General features: G+C 43.8%; 1 protein-coding gene across 3 annotated transcripts in view; it reads right to left on the bottom strand.

Annotated features, from left to right (window-relative positions):
- PTPN14 (protein tyrosine phosphatase non-receptor type 14) overlaps positions 1 to 17,502 on the bottom strand; it is a 170,488-nt gene extending 152,986 nt beyond the window's left edge. Inside the window, exon 1 of one of the 3 annotated variants that reach the window (XM_090049008.1) lies at positions 17,002 to 17,502. The gene's annotated coding sequence lies outside the window, so the exon portion shown is untranslated. Of the gene's footprint in view, positions 1 to 16,590; positions 16,696 to 17,001 lie in introns of those variants that run through there. The other 2 variants (XM_090049018.1, XM_090049027.1) reach the window with 2 other exon arrangements.
- Between the last annotated feature and the right edge of the window lie 522 nt (positions 17,503 to 18,024).

The raw sequence follows: 18,024 nt of genomic DNA, 5'->3' as shown, positions 1-18,024 counted from the left end.
TTTTTTTGCTAATATCATATTTTTAAAACAAGTCAGAATAACTTCCATGGCAATACTATTATCAGAGCCAGTTGCCTCAGGCAAGCTTGACCCCCATGCACAAGGTGGACAAAACAGGTCCTGTAGACACTGATCTGTGCCTTGTACAATTGTAACTGAGGAGACTCTTCACACTACTTGAGCTCCCATGTAAGCAATTCCTGTCCCCCTAGCATTACACCAAATAAGATCAGCAATTTTAATGAGAGATTCTAATCCAAAACCCTGCTGTGATACCTTGTGCAACCCCAGGAGCAAGAATGCACAAAAGTGACTCCAGAGGAGTGTAGAGCAAGGGGCAGGAACCTATGGCCTGTGGTCTGGATCTGGCCCATTAAGTGACTGGATCCAGTCGGGGGGGGCGGGGGGGGCAGCGAATCAGCAGCATAAGTGGGTATGGCGCAACCCCATTCTCTGCCCTTCACCATGCTGCTGATCCTTCACAGCACGCCCTCCACAGCCCTCCCTGCTCTCTTTCCCAAGGGAGAAGAGATTGATGTCATATATCTTGACTTCAAAAAAGGCTTCGATCTGGTATCCCATGATCACCTCTTGGCAAAACTGGCCAATCGTGGCCTTGGGTCCACCATGATCCGCTGGGTGGGAAATTGGCTCCATGGTTGGACCCAGAGGGTAGTAATTGATGGCAGTCACTCATCCTGGTGTCCTGTGACCAGTGGGGTCCCTCAAGGCTCTGTCCTTGGACCCGTATTGTTCAACAGCTTCATTAATAATGTGGGGCAAAGCATCCACACCTGAAGACAGGTAGGTGATCCAGGCTGACCAGACTGACCTAGAAAGGCTCAGCAAATGGGCGGACGAGAACCTGATGGTGTTTAACACCGAAAAATGCAAGGTTCTCCACCTTGGGAGGAAAAACCTGCAGCATTTTTATAGGCTCGGCAGTGCTACGCTGGCTAGCGCTATGGAAGAAAGAGATTTGGGGGTCATCATTGACCACAAGATGAACACAAGCCTGCAATGTGATGCTGCGGCTACTAAAGCAACCAAAACACTGGCTTGCATCCATAGATGCTTCTCAGGCAAATCCCAGGACGTCATTCTCCCCTTGTACTCGGCCTTGGTGAGGCTGCAGCTGGAGTACTGCATCCAGTTTTGGGCTCCACGGTTCAAAAAGGATGTGGAGAAGCTCGAGAGAGTCCAGAGGAGAGTCACGCACATGATCAGAGGTTAAGAAAACAAACCTTATGACGACAGGCTGAGAGCCATGGGGCTCTTTAGCCCAGAAAAACGCAGGCTCAGGGGCGATCTGATGGCCACCTATAAGTTTAATCAGGATGACCACCAGGATCTGGGGGAATGTTTGTTCACCAGAGCACCCCAAGAGATGACGAGGTCAAATGGTTATAAACTACTGTGAGACCGTTTCAGGCTGGACATAAGGAAGAATTCTTTACTGTCCAAGCCCCCACGGTCTGGAACAGCCTGCCATCAGAGATGGTTCAAGCACCTACATCGAACATCTTCAAGAGCAAATTGGATGCTTATCTTGCTGGGATCCGATGACCCCAGCTAACTTCCTGCCCTTTGGGGGTTGGACTCGATGATCTTCCAAGGTCCCTTCCAGCCCAAATGTCTATGAAATCTATGTAAATTCTCAACCTCTCAGGAGGTCCTGCTTACCAGTGCCACCACATCTCGCTTTTTTGAACTGCTGTTGGGAAGGGGAATCAAGAGTACGTGGTGGAGACAGTGGTGGAGCTGGTACCACAAGGTGAATGCAGCCACAGGAGATTTCGCTGCTGCAGAGGGAAGCAGTGCAGAGGGAGATCCTTGTTGGGGGGATGGGAGGGGAAAAAAAAAAAAAATCTGTGGCCTGTGGTGCTGGCCAGGTCACAAGCAGCAGTGCGCTGCTCTAAAAGGTTGCTGACCCCAATGCACAGTATACCCAAACTAATTTTGAGCTAGCTACTTTGGATATTGGAAGGAGTCCAGCCACTACAGCAGAGAGCCCACTACAAAACTAATGTGCCCTGACAGTCACTTTATCTCTGTCCCCTTGGCTAGACTGCTTCCATTTATACAGACAAGCTACTTCAAACTTAGCTTGGATCTTTTTACTCTGCAGTTATTTCCTTGGGTGCAAGTAAAAGTTCCCTATGTGTATACATACATAGTCTTTCACAGGCAGGCTAAAAGCAGCAAATGAGAGAGAGCATGCCAATATGCCCCAAACTCCAAGTATAACCAAGAATATAAAATTGTGTTGCAAAACAAAACCCCTAATGAATAAAGGCACTAAGAAACCTGGTTATCTGAAAGTGCACAATAGATACCTCCTAACAGCTTCTTTTTTTGCTATCATAATTGGTTATTCAAGTGTCATTGCTAAATAAAGTTTAAGAAGTGTACATGATGTCAAATTATTGAAACCTTTTCCCAAGGCCGAGAATATTAAAACCTTCTAAGGCTGTCTACCAACTCATGGCGGGGGGGGGGGAGGGGAATAGCAGGAAATAGAGGATACAACGTTTACCAGAGCACCCATCAGGGTAACTAGAAACAAAGGCCATGAACTGAAGGAGAGCAAATTCAGACTGGACATCAAGAAAAAATTCTTTACTGTGAGGGTTGCCAAAATACGGAATATGCTTCCAAGGGAGGTGGTGCTGTCCCCTTCCTTGGAGGTATTTTGGAGGAGATCGGACAAACAACTGGCTGGGGTCATCTGACCCCAGCACTCTTTTCTACCAGGGCAAGGGGTCAGACTCAATGATCTAATAGGTCCCTTCCGACCCTAAAAATCTATGAATCTATGTGTAATATTAAATTTCCTCCATCTTCTCAGATTTGCATAAGAATAAAAAAAAACCTTGTGAAGAAAAAGCTTCCTAGAAAATCTGTTTTATAAATCAAATACTTCCAAGAGGGAGGCTTAGTAGGTTAGGAAAGTTGGAAGTAGTAGGTTAGGAAAGCCACCACTGATTGGCTGCGAGGGCTGCCTCCTGCATATGTTGTGGTGTTTTCACCCATCTTCCAATTCCCACTGTCACACATGGGAGGTTACTCCAAAGCCCAGCAGATCTCATTCACAAGATTTTCCTGACAGAAAATTTAGGCTGCTTCTCTTAAATGTTCAGACACACTTCATTTGCTTTTTCATCACTATGTCTCTTCCAACATTTCAGTTTTGAACCTCATTTTGTCATTTCTTTTCCAATACTGTGAACTTCTATGAAGCCTACCTAATAACCCCAGTAGTACCGCACGTCACCGGTTCTAGTAGAAGACCTTAGAATGACTATCCAAAATTCTTTCCCTTCGTTTCCAATTTTTTTTTTTACATACAGGAATATTAGTGGTTTAGTATTAAATCCTGTACAAATATAAATGAAGACTGTGCAAATGTTCCATTCTTATGTAAGAAAGCTTCCCCATGATCAAAGCATTCATAATCCTGCAAAATCCAGGCAATGCCTACAAAATCTGTGAGGGGAAAAAACCCCAAGAAAAATAAAATGCTGGCTCCTCAGTGGGAGCCAGCAGTCTTCAGGGCACTGCAGCAGCCCACCCGGGCAGGGAACGAGGGAAGAGGGGCTCTGCTGGCAAGAAGGCTGCCACCTCTGCACCTTGGTGCCAACTGGCTGTGAGGGCTGCTTGCCATGTGGCTCCACCTCTTCCACCAATCAGTGGTGAGGGGCAGGACTGTATGACAGGCAACCCTCGCGGCAAATTAGCGGTGAGGGGCAGGGTCACTGGGGCTCTTGGCCAATCAGAAGTGTGGGGGGCCTGCCACGCTCTGCCTGAGAAATGACTGCCAGACCCCATGTTATGCCCATAAAATCAGTCAGCAGCCACCAGGAATTAGTTGGTCCCTATTTATCACTAGAATTTTTGCATTGCAATATGAACTTTGCTAACTATGAACAGAGAAGCAGCAAAGCATTGTTCCTTGAAGTTAGCTCCAAGTATTTTATTGCCTGGAACTGCTTATACTGGCCAGAGTTTAGTCTTTATTTCAGATATTCCATGTAAAAGACTGAAAGAAAGAAATTTCACAGGGATACCCAGAGATCCAATAACAGTTGTCAAGTACACTCAGCATGGCCTAGAGGACTGCACTATTTGTTATTTGTATAACACAAGAGTTATATCTGTAAATCAAATGGAGAAATCCTATATTCATATTAACAAAGGTTAACATTACCAGTCAAGACTTCAAAGAGGCACAAATACATTAACTACCACATGGCTGACAAGACAGAAATCCTAGCCAGACTTTAGGGGAAACAAATACAAATCACATTTACAACTTCTGTGGATAAATCCACTTGTATTTCAGAGGTAACATCAAGGCATGCATTAGGCAAATCTTAAGAGTGTTTTGGAAATGCAGCTCCTTTCTCTTGCTGTTTCCAGCACTACAGCATGACTCACAACTTGTCACAAAATTATGGAGTCTCTCTATGATAGCAATGGAAATGTATTTTTAGCTGTCACTTAAACTGACAAGAGAGAAAAAAGTAAAAGGAAATAGAGCCAAGCAGTGTATGGCTGGTAAGAAGGAAGAAGAGTGAGAAATGATGTGTTGAGTTGTCCCTGAGAGGAATGGAGCACTCTGGTGTCTTCCTGACCCCAAAGGAAAATCAATGTGGTCAAACTCTTGTAGGAGGTATTCATATCTTCATAAAATCAGCCCCATGACAGTAAAGATATCTTCCCACAGCCATGTGACTGCAAATGCCATAATTTCAGATTAGCATGTAATGCAGAAAATGCATTGTTTCTGACCATGCATGTTGGTAATAGCCTTCCATTATATCAGGAATTTAAAATAAAAAAACCCAAAAACAACCAACCTTCAGGAAATTAGCCAGCTAATCACAATGTAGAACAGACACATGGAGAACAGTTTGGGCAATCCAGCCTACAAATCCAGTACAAATGCTAGCTTCTACCCTGCCTGTCTGTAGCATTAATTCCCATACCATTCCATTTTCCCCGTCACACTGTAAGCTCTTCTGAAACAGGAAATGTGCATTTCTTTATACTAGCACATCACCTAGTACATTTTCACTAATATCACAATATAAAAATAAAGAATAGGAAAAATAAAGGGCCATCTCACTTGACAAGGCCAAAAAAACTGTTACTCTAACAACATATTTTATTCTATCATATAATAATATTAAATGAGCAAAATTTAGCAAGAGGCTGTACAATGTATAATGTGCAGGGTAAATTTGCTACTTTGAGTAGCTTTTATGTCTTAAATGTCACAAAGGAACTGAATAAAGCCTATTTTTGAAGTGCAAACATCAGCAATGACAGAACATACTTAATATTCCCCTGCTAAACACTAAATTATCTAGACTATAGTCATCTGCAACATTTTAATTATTTGAATTTTATGGATAACATATGTTATTTCAAGCACAAATAGATGTTGTTGAGAACCTTGCAGACAGGAATTTTAGGTGTCTGCAACAAATAAGTAATGAGATAATGATTTCACCATTTTTCTTCTGTGTTTTCAAAATGCTGAAAGCATGTGCAACCACTACACTGATGGCTGCAGTCACTTGGTAGGAAGGCTACAAAGCAGTGATCTGGCCATTTCACAGATGCTGAAAAGTACATGTTAAAGGAAAAAAAAGGTGTTCAAAGCAGGAAGACAGAGGAACTAGAGTAAGTTAATGGCAAAAGTACTCTTGGGTTGCAATAGGTCAACAGGTTACCCTTGACAGTTTGAATCTTTACCATTTCTAAAAGGACAGAAAGTCTTTAAACTGCCAAACCCAAAATGGTGGCTCTAATCCAATAGCTGGAAAACTCAATTAAAAATTGTGCCTGCAAAAAGAAAGCTTAAGGAAGCCCACTGTTGATCATGTTCAAGGCTCTGGAGATAACTTCTCTTTAATCCCACTGTCCAATGGTCTTGCTAAGGTTATTTTATCCATTTTAGCCTTCCAACTAGTTCTTCCATAAAGAATAGAATTAGTTTTCCTCAGAAGTCCTACTCACCTTCACTGAGGTGGGATTTTCAAAGCATCGGTCTACTTCTATTCCTACTGATGTCAGCAGGGCATTGCCATTTACTATTACGTTCAAGCACAAGCATAATTAAGCCAAATCTGTGAAAGCTTTTGAAAATCCCATTCTTGATGTTTTATCATCAGTAAGGTCAAAGCTTGTGGCACTGCATATAAAGAGTGATGAGGAAAACTTCACCTGTTACAAGTTTTGGTAGTAAGGGGTTCCTAGTTCAGGCTATGAAAGGCTGCTTCGTGTGGGCTGGGAAACTAGCTGCGCTGTGGGAAGTGAATGATCTATTCTAAAGGTAGGGGTGGCCAACTTTTGACATGGGTTCCACAAGTAGCATGGGCAGCCTCTGTGGGTGGCAAGTGGCAAACTGGGAAGAAGACTAGAAACACAGTGGCAGATAAGGCAGGGAGCAGTAAGCAAAGCACCACTCAAGCAGGGAGCAGAAGATATGGAGTAGAAAACAGAGCAGTATATAGGGTAGGGGAAAGGGATTGGAGTGGCATTCAGTCAGGGTGAGAGCTAATTGTGGCCCAGAAAGGTTGTCTCCACTGGGAGAAGAGAAAGAAAATACAGTAAACATTAGAAAGCTCAAACATGGCAATGTGGCTTGCTAGTAACTGGATTTGAGGCTAGCTGATAATGCCCTCGACTCTGCTCAGGCCTGTCCAAAAGCCTATCTGAATCACTGTAATCAGAAAAGGGGCTGCATCCTTTTATCTGCCATTCAGTGCTCGCTCCCTCAAAAGTGGGAGTCCTGCGATAAGAGCTAATCTAAGACACCTGAAGAATGTAAACTATTTTCTTGCTAGTGAAAACACACACACAAGCACAAAGGTAGAAAGATTCCTGTTGACCTCAACTCTCTCTGGAAAGACTCCTCTCCAGGGTTGGATCCTTTTCCTGTTATGGCCACTGAAGTCAACATGCTTGGATGAGATCTCAGGTTTGTAAAAGAAAGGAAAGAGAGAGAAACACCACAGTGCAGAGAGAGAAAAGTACTAGTTTTCAGAGATGCTGAGTATTCATGGCTCTCCCTGACTAAAACTGGAATTTTAGGTGTATCATAATGCTGGGGGGGAAAATCAGGCAAAAAGTTACTTGGCCAGTTCTTGTCATATCTGGACCTGCACTGCTTCCTGACATAAATGTCTAGTGTGGAACAGTTCACTGTGATGGCTTTGCTGGTAAATGACAAACAGCTTTGCTTTTCAGAATGCATATATGTATAGCACATACTGCATGACAGGGTTGATGGTGAAGCTCAATAGCCTGCAACATACAATGGCCTTGCCATCCTTTCTGGACACACTGCCATCAGGAATAATAATAATTCAATCTGTTTTCTGAAGAGCACCACCTCTGAAATGTTTTGTTTTTTCACTAATGTCTACAGAAGAGAGGGTGTTTTGTTTCTTTATATGCAAGGTATTTATAAGTTTATTTTGGAGCACGTATGCAATGTTTAAACGATCCTAGTATTTTATTAAAAGTTATATGCTGCCTATGTTACCATAAAAAACCATCATTGTGCTAACAAATTAAGACTCTCTTCTAGGCATTAGAGTGAACCTATAAATATTGGCATTGCATGAATTATTTTAACTCTGTCTGCTGACAGAAAAATGCTTCTTATTTCTGGTGCTTTGAATACATACATACCAAATTCCAGGTCAGTGGGAGTGAACCTCCTAATTTATATCATGATACAAAGATGATATGGAATACTGCTTACTGCTAAGTGGGCAAAAAACTGGAAATACATAGGATCTATAAAGCTGTGGGAGTTCAAAAACAGTTTAAACTACCTTAATACAATTCTGACTCCAGCCAGCCTAAAACTGAAGGATGTAAGAGTTTCCACATTTTATGTACAGAAGCTTATGATGCAACATTGCCTTTTGTAGAGGGAGAGATTCTTATGAAACAGGTGGCAAGAGTTGGGAACAATTTATTAGCTGTCCCCCTTTGGCTGTACGGAACATTGCACAGCTTATAAATTTGGCTAGGTAACATACAATTTATACTATGAAAGTTACCAACCAAAAACCCAGCTTCTGTGTGCCAATATGAACAAGAAGCACTATTAGCGTCATCTTCATCTGCAAAATCCCTCTCTCCTGCAGATTAAGCGCACGCTAAAACAGATAGATAGGCAAATCTTAGCCAATGAGGCAAGCCCTGTAAAGCATTGAGTGCATGCCTTGAAAAGTCTTTATAGGACAGTGTCTATCATTTTGTAGTCCTGTTTTTTCTAGTGATTATTACTAACCTTTAGCATTGCCTTCATGCTGTCCTCCACACTTAGGAGGAGTTTCCTGTCAACCTTCACAAAATGACTTGATCGTTGTCCTTCAGGTCCCTCCCTAAAACTCCTTGGCTAGATTGTCATAAAACTGAATAGCAATTAGGCTGCTGCTGCACTGATACCTTTGCTTATGAGGCTGGCCAGTCTATTTATATCCATCTTTTGTCTCTGTTGCTAAACCAGACCACTAGCTCTTTGGAGCGAGGATCTTCTTTTTTGTGGTATCTGAACAGTATAATCAGGTTCTGCTCCATGGCAATGGTCCTTAGGCTCTTCAACAACACAAATGGGCCTGTCTTCAAACACGAGTACAAGTATGATTTCTTGCAATTTCGCAATGATGTTTCTGACCTGAGCTAATGGAGGGATTTGATCCTACATATAATGGGGCCTTCTCAATACCTCAAGAAAGTTCTGAAGCATTTCTTATTCCTTACAATAAAAAACTGCAATTCTCCCTGGTAATGTGACAAAAAGCTGTCACAAGCTGCCTAAATACTAAATGGTTTCTATTTGTGTTCATACCTGATATAGATTAAAGCATGATTTTAAATGCAGTAGAGATCTAAACATTGTAGATAATCCAGACAGTAAGAGCTCTCTATTGCTATAAATTACAATTTTTTGTGAGAGGAAAGCCCCCACACTCACAAAGATCTATTGCCTATGTTCAAAGAAGGGCCTTTATATTTCTTTCATTCAGAAAATATCAACATCTAGGACAGACGTAGGCCAAATGAATGGTGTGGGGCTATCTAGGGGGTGGATCAGGCCCCCAGACTCCTTCCCCTTCCCATCCCCCTCCCTAATGCACCTGATCTGATCTGGCAGCCACTCCATCCGGTCTGGGATTTGTGCTGGGATTTGTGCTGCGTGCGGCGTAGATCCCCAAGTGGCTGGAAAGAGCTGCATGTGCAGTGCAACCCAACCATACCAGCAGGTACTCTGTATGTGGTGGCTGCTGAGGCCAGACTGTGCCACAAGCAGCATTTGCCCTGGGATGTGGGCTGCACACAGCATCTGTGTTCCAGCTGGCCCAGGCCCTGTGCTGCATGCAGGCACTGGGTGCAGCGCAGGTTCTGGAGCAGTCAGGGAGGCCACCACATACAGTATAGGTCCAGCTAGACTGCACCACACACACAGCCTATTCCAGTTGCTCTGGGATCCACATTGTGTACACGACATGGGTCCCAGCCCAGCTGGAGTGGCCACTGGATCAGGTATGCCAGGGGAGGGAGAGGGAAAGAGGATAGGAAGGGGAACCACAGGCCGGATGCAGCCCAAGGACCTGTCCCACACCATGGACAAGCATTGTGCCCTGTGTAGGTCAGATCAAACCCAGAGGCAACACGGAGTGCCAGACGGCAGGGTTCTGCAGGTCAAATCCTATCTGCACACTGGATGTTTGACACCCTTGATCTGGGATGTTTAATATAAACATTTCAATGTAAATTTTATCCCAGTCCACATCTCCCAGAACTCAGGAATATACAATACAATAATATAATATAGATTGTATTATTTTACTGAGAGATGCCAATGCTAACAGCTATTTCTTTTTTCCTCTTGTCCAACTCTTGTCATAAGCCAGTGGACCCTTGACGAAACATCACACAATATTGTGTCTAGTAGTATGACAAATAAAAGACCCAAAATATGTTTTCCTTGCCAGCATTAGAAGATATATAAAACCTTTCTATTTCACTTCATATATTTTTTGTTCAAAATCATTGTCTTCATCATAAGTAGCAAACCAGAAAAGAATTCTTATACTGGGTGAGACCAGTGACCAATCTAAGCCAACATCCTCTTTCTGATGCTGCTTAACCTCCATGCTTTGGAAGGTGGTAAAGGAACCCCATTTGGGATAATCTGTCTTAGAGGTAGTTTGTTTTTAATTCCTCTCATACAGTGGTTGACTTGTATACAACTGAAAAAGCTTTCCACATAAATTATTCCTTTTGTTGTTGTTCTGACAAGCTCATAGCAATGCATATCACTGATTAAGTATGTGTTGCATACAAGAGTATACACCAGTTTAAAATTTCTTGCCTTTCAGTTTCACTGACTGTATCAGAGGCAGGTATTGTAACAAAGGATAAGTAGGTTAACCTGACTTACCACTGCAGCATTTATTTTGTATACCCATATTATACTTCTTATTCCTTCTAAACTAAACAGTTCCAATGTCTTTAACCCATATGCAAGTCTCTCAATTACTCACCTTCTAATTCTTTTTGGAGATAGGATGGCCAGATATGTGAAAAGCATTTTGGGTGATAATAAGTATTAAATTTAACTATTTTCAGTATTGAAACCTATCCTTTATGCAGCCTAGCATTTGGTTGGCTTTACTGTCCACACAAAGGCAGATGCAGAGGTCAGTGAGAAATGATCACTGGACTTTTTTCTCAGTGTAGTGGTTTTAGAAACAAGTAACACAAAAAACAGTTCAATTCTCCTTTCTACTGTGAGTAGCATTCTGTAGTATTAACTAAGCCATATAATTTTATATCAGCATCAATTTTTACATCTTGTTTAACCACTTTATTAATAATCACCAACACACTCACAACATTCTGAAGAACTATTGATATTTTTTCTTGACTATAATCTAAATATCAAAGTTCAGATTGCTATTACAAAATTAAACTAAAGCATTCTCACAAGCAGTACTCCCCATCTTGACAATCACTTGGCACTATTATAATAAACATAATAGGAAAGTATGTCCTGCTCCTATTTTTCACACAATGAAAAAGAAAGCTGGAGTTTCTAAATTTGGCCTTAATCGTCCATTAGGAAAGCACCAGAAAGAAAAAAAGCACCTTTAAAAAAACTGGGATTAGATTGCACATGCTGGAAATATCACAGGTCTGTATTTTAGATATTCTTGTCAACTCCCTCCTTATTTAGATCTGTATTAAGACTACAGTTTCATTACATTCCAGACTATCAAAATATTTTCATAGTTACTTGAAAATATAAAAAATGGATTAGTAGGCCCACAATGGCAGGAATAAACTGTGGAGAATGAACACATAGGGTGGGGGGAAACTGATACTCCTGCCCTTGAGCAATTTCTTTGTGGTTATCCGGAGAAGTAATAAGAGCATCTGAGGTAGGGCAGGAGATACCACAAAAGAGCCCAATAGTAGGAAGCTCAAACATGCAAATGCAGAAGAAATCTAAAGCCAAAAAGGGTCAACCCAAATTCAAGTATGAATGGCAGAGAAACCATTGGACACACACAGTACCATAGTATTTATTTTACCATACTCTAATATTGCTTATTCACCACCAGTAGCTTAGTTTTTTTACTATGTTCTCTTATTATTTTTCATTACAAGTTACAGGCAATTAAGTTAAACAATCTGGATCCTGAAAGCCTTCCTCAGTTAAGACTACCCTTGGCTTCAATGAGAATGATTTCAAAAACATCCCTTCTCCAAGTACAAAAGAATAATAGCAGATCAAATCACTGCAGCCAATATTATGATTTTAAATAAAATATATTCCAATTCTATATCTGAAAGAAAATGAATCAAGAGAACTATATGAATGTTTATGATAAGATGCAGGACTGTAAAAACCATGGAAATTGAGTCATAGTTCCACAATAATCTTAATCGTTCATGTTTTTTGTGTTCTGAAATCACATATCAGAAGGTCCAGAACCAAGGACACACAGATTTTGGAAATCTGTGACAACACATGTTACTAAGAATCAAATATTTCTTTTACTATATGGATGAAATTTATAGGGAGGAGGGAAAAATGTAGACACAAACTGAATGCATAGTGACTATTTTCTCTTGTGGTTAAAACATAAGATTAGTAACTAGAAGAACATGGTATCCAGGTATGTTTCTCAATTCGTAAAACTGGGAGAATGTCATGCAAATCATGAAAAACATAGACGATGGCTAAAGAAAATGGCACAGAACTAGTGAAGTATGCATGCTTACCAGTAGTAATTAAGCAACTACTTACAGTTTCTGCAGCCTATTCTATCAGATGCTGTAGCCTACCAAACTCATACCTCTCTAAACCAGTTAGTCTATATCTTTCTGCCTAACTTCAGATTGACATAGCTAACAACTTCCCTCCACTATATGTACATACTGACTGCAAACTAAAATATCTTCCAGTCAGCTCACACATCTCACAAAAACAATACAGACTCCATCGGTAAACACATACACAAACAAATTCCTGGAATCATAAAAACTTCCCTTCCCCAGGAGTCTCATAGTGGGCTACTCAATGCTGCCCAAGATGAGAAGCCACTGTTGATGAAAGAGTACCCCCCCACCACTATGCTGCATTGTTCAGATACAGTGTACCTTCATTTCAAGTTATTCTAAACCATCTCATAGCAAGGAGGAGCACACTGGGATGCTGGTTGGAAGATAGGTCTCAATAGATTACAGCTCTTCACTGATTCAGTGGAAAGGCAAAGCAGCCTCTCTCTTGAACTAGGGAAAGGAGATAGTACATGGAGGAAAACAGCTGGGAAGAGAAGGAAAGTGACTTTATTTCTGCTGCCTTCTTCATCGTGTGCCAACTTTTATCATGGAGGCATAAAAGCTAAATAGGGACACAAATCCCGCATGCAGTCTCAAAAAACTTTGGATTTCTCTTCTTGACTGACACAAATTCCTGTTTAGCCCTGGGCAAGTCATTCCAGCTTTATATCTTATGGCAAGGCTGCTTGTGGGCTGCATCTGACCTGCAAGGGGTTGACATGCAATCCACAGATGCCCACCTTCCACATTGCTCCTGCTGCTGCAAATACCAGGATCTCTGCAGCAGGGCAACATGGTAAAAAATGACCACATGGGGGACAAGGGGTGTTATTCTCCCAGTGCAACTGTGAAAAGGGTCTTGTGTTGCCTGTGCAGCAGTGCCAAGCGGGGTTTGCCTTGCCCATGTGATAAGGAGAACTATGCTGGCTGCACACCGGGAATCCAAGGCACCCATGTGGCAGGCCAACCCACCCCATGCAGTCCAGACAGCATGTAGCCTGGGGCCCGTAACCAGTGTAGCATGCAGCCTCCAACTGCTCACAAGTTGGACAGCCCTGTCTTATTGCTTCCCTGTCTATTAGTTAGGGTAACAATTTATAAAGCACTTTATGGTTCCCGGGTAGGAGGTACCATAAAACTGCAAAGAATGTTTACTTTCCAAAGAAGAAAAGTCTTTTAGAATTGGAAAAACTAAATCAACAGGGTTCTGTAGGGTAGTAACTCTGAACTACCTGTATAATATAAAAAAAAAAAAAAAGAAAGAAATTCTTAAATAGCTAAGAGATTTTAATTCAGGATTTCCTTTATAGCAAATTCTACAGAACTACTGCATAATATCAAGCACTACCCTTGAGGAACCCGCTCTAGAGAACAAGAAGAATTAAATAAGAACAACAGAATTAAATGAAGACCACAACAGCAATCATACAATAACATCTTTGCTTTTGTGCCTGAGCCTTGTTCTAACTGAGCTCTGTATGCACAAATATATTCTATACAAACCAATTATTATGATGCTGACCCTACCAAGAAATAGATGTTTTTCACACCAGTAATACCATTGACTTCACTGAGACTGCCCACATGCATGAAGTTAAGCACACAGGTAAGTCCTTGAAGTCTAGGGCCTGTATTTAATTTAGAAAACATACCGAAAACTAAAGACATATTGAACACTTGCATTCTAAAGGCAGTTATATCCAGTAGCTAGCTACAGTGTGCATTCAACAAAAAATATTTTACTTTCCAACCAAAGAGAAGAGCCCAACTTAAATTAAAACAAACTGAACTGTACTTTCACACTGCACAGATTGATGCAAAGCTGTTGAATTCATAACTGAATACTACATTTGTGCTTTCTTCCTAAGTAATCAAATCCAATTTCACCAGGAGGACAAAAAAGGTGAACAGGGACTTCCAGTGTCCTTTAGCTGCAATGGTACCAGACAGCTATGAAAGAATAGGAGTTAATTTTTTAGAAGTGCCTAAGGGACCTTCCTTTGGGTCAAATATTTTCTCCACATGTGGTTTAGTCACTTGTGAATGAGGCAATTTGTGCAAAAAGCTTTTTCAGAGAAGGCTGTCCCATATTTAAACAGCAGCAACTGGAGCACAGGGCATCCACTGGTGATTAAGGACCAGCAGAACTGCATCAACTGCCATTAACACCAGGGGCTAATTAAATCCCAGGAACAACACAGTACAGAAGTTGTTACTGCTATTGTTATACAAATGCAGGAGAAGCAGATTTTAAGTACTGAATTTTCTTTTACTAAATAGGCTGAACAATTAAAATGACTACGCCAATGCCACGGGTTCAGTCCTGCAGTCCTTTACCTATGTGGGCCCTCATCCAGCACTTACAGCTTGCAAGACAATCCCTTCTGATGGGCAAAGGCAATGCGGTATTATATAGGTTCAAGGCCTTCCCTCAAGCAGATGTATTTACAAACCAGGGCCCATGAGCTATTTAAGAGACTAACCTTGGAATAATAGTACAGAATGACCTGGCTCAGAAACTCTGGCACTGTGGCACACTAGATTTGAATTTATGCCCCCTCCTGCAAGCAGCTCCTGTACAAAAAGTCCATGAAATCAACACAGGTAAGACTGGAGAGTCCCCTAACAAACGAGGGCCCAACTCCTATTCTACACAGATATAAAGCCCACCATTGAAACTACCCATGTTTTAAAAATATCTGACCAATATTTGACAGCAGCTAGAGATCCCTAAACAGAGCAAAAGAAAATGCTGGACCTTAATATTCTCCAGGTCCTGAATTCTGCCTGAAATACATGATGTCAAATAGATAGTCAGAAGAGACCAACCTACATAGTGCCCCCACCCCCCTAAATATATCCCAGTAAGAGGTGGCTCTTTCCATCAAAATCCATTGTGAAGAGGGGTGGCAGGTGACTTCAATAATTCCCATTTGGGGGAGCCAATATAAGCCACAAGCTCTGAAGAACTTCAATGTAGTATTTTTAGTAATATGCTTATTATAGAATAAATAAGGAAACAATCAAAAAAAAACCCCAAACAGCCACCATCAGGTAAGCATAGCTCCTTCAACTGTGGTTGGTTTTGGGCTCCATACCACAGTCTCAAGAACAACCTACAAGCAGCCCACCTTGTTGCGGTCATCTGACCCCAGCAGTCTTTCCTACCCAAGCGCAGGGGGGCTGGACCCAATGATCTTACAAGGTCCCTTCCAGCCACAAACATCTATGAACCTATGAATATTCCCCTATTTCTGCCCCCTCCCCAGCCACCATATTATTAGTTACAAGCAACTAAAGAAAAGTGCTTGCAACAGAAGTACCTGACTATTTTGTGCAGCTGCAGTCACACAGCCATTGCATGTCACATACGACACACCAACATACGTGCACCTCACTCCCACATAGTGCTGACCTCGAATGGACTGTAAGAAAGGCAGCTAACTCGGGACTGAGGGAGTCTGCACTACCAGAAGTGAGAGCAGATGTCATAAATGCCTACACAGGCTTGGTGGAAGACTTTCTGCCTAACTTGGCCAGCCCCTGTTTGCTGTAGACAAGTGGCCAGTGGGGGACTTCCCTAGTAACTAACAAAGAACAAGGTAAATCATCCAAGCGGGAGAAAGGATGGCCGAAAGCTAAACAGTCACACAGAAGTGTCAATAAGCAATCAGAGCTCAGCAGAAAGCATAGCCCATTTCTCTTCCAGCACAGACCATCTGCAGATGCTTCCTCAGCCCCACAAAAGGGTGTTTGCGCCCAACAGCTTGCAAAGAAGAATTTTTCCAACTATTTCACTTGGTCTTAGAAAAGATATCGGATTTACCCAAACAACCTTGTTAGCCCATTTCCAGCTATTTGCAAGGATGTTGGAGGCACAAGGGAGGCATGATCAGGAAGTGGGCTGCCTAGATGGGGCCCTACCTACCTAAACCCATGCCAGTTTCTGGGCACTCTGGCTTCCCCCCAGCTCACATACCATAAAATTTCCCTGACCGGCACACAGGGATGTAGCAGCCACAGACTCCTAGAAAATGAAGGTCGGAAGGGACCTCCTGAGATCATCAGGTCCAGCCCCTCCTGCGCTGGGCAGGAAAGACTGCTGGGGTCAAATACCCCCAGCACGGTGCGCGTCCAGTCTCTTTCTGAAGATCTCCAGGGTAGGCGCCTGCATCACCCAACCCCTGCTCAGAGCAGCACTTCTCCACCTACCTCATCCCAGCCAAGGCTTTGTCTACCCGAGTCTTAAGGATGGAGACTCCTCCACCTCTCCCGGGAGCTTGCTCCAGCCCTTCTGGTGGGAAAGTTTCCCCTTAATAATCTACAGGGGTGTAGGCTGCAGCCGTGTTGGTCTAAGGACACAGGCAGACGAGGCTCTTTGGGTGAATCGGATGTCTTTTGTTAGACCAACTCAAAGAGCTGGAAAATGTTTTCTCGCCCATCGAAGGTGCAGCCCGGTCCCCCATCAGCCGAGGCAGATGCCAGCGCGCTTGCTGCCTCTCCCCGGTGGAAGTGGCCATGGCTCTGGAGGCGCCAGCAAGCAGACTCCCCACCCACCCCCGGGGGAAACGAGCGGCCAGGCGGGCCGAAGAGCCTCCGGGGGCCAAGCCCAGCGCCCCTTACCTGCCTTCACATGCCGCCGGGCAGCCGAGCAGAGGCGCCGGGATGTCCGTTTCCCGGGAAGAGGCAGCTGAGGGCAGGTCCGGCTTTGTGCGCTGCGCAGCCTCTCCCGGCCGAGCAGGAGGCGGAGGTTGCCGTCTGGGAGGGGGGACGACGCGGGGCACCAAGCTGCAAAGCTCCGGCGCTGGCTGCGGGCTGCGGGCTGGGGAGGGAGGCCGAGGCGCTGGAAGTTGGCAGAAGTTTGGGGGCGGGAGCGGAGCGCTGTCCCGCCGCAGCAGCGAGCGCGGCGCCCGCGGCCCTGGGCTCGGCGCGGTCCCGCCCTGGAATGCCAGGAATGCGGCGGCGGCTGCACCGGGCTGGGCGGCGGCGGCGGCGGCGGCTCCGGCCGGGACTTGCGACAGCGGAGGAATGGAGCCCGCCTCGGCCCCGCGGCCCGGGGGGAGGAAGAGGAGGGAACAGGCTCCTGCCAATCCCGGCCCGGGCCTGGGCCCGCGGCGCGGCGGGGCAGGGCAGGGCAGGGCGGCGCGGGGCTTCCCCCTGTCAGGGCCGCCCGCTTCGCCGCCGCTCCCCGCGCTTCACACACACGCACGCATGTCTGCACACACGCACGTGTACGCACACTTGCACACATATGTATGTACGCACGTGTACATGTACACACACCTGCACACGCGCACGCATGTATGGACACACGTGTACGTGTGCGCGCACACACATCTATGGACACTTGCATGCATGTGTACACACAGACACATGTATGCCTGTACATGCACATCCATGGACACACATGTACGTGTACACACTCATGCACACATATATACACTCATACACATGTGCATACACACACGTACATGTACACAGGTATACATATGTGTGCATGCACACACATGCACATATACCCAGGGTTCTAATTACACTTTGACACTGAGGGCAGGGGTATGCAAAAAAAATTGGGCTGCCCATCACAATACACTAATAAATTTGGAGCCCCCTCCCCCCAGATTATGATTTTCAAATCTTACAGGG

Source organism: Crocodylus siamensis, chromosome 1 (assembly GCF_052110815.1).
Source record: "Crocodylus siamensis isolate JL-2025a chromosome 1, ASM5211081v1, whole genome shotgun sequence".
Taxonomy (NCBI): Eukaryota; Metazoa; Chordata; order Crocodylia; family Crocodylidae; genus Crocodylus; species Crocodylus siamensis.
This window is presented reverse-complemented; position numbering and strand designations above follow the sequence as displayed.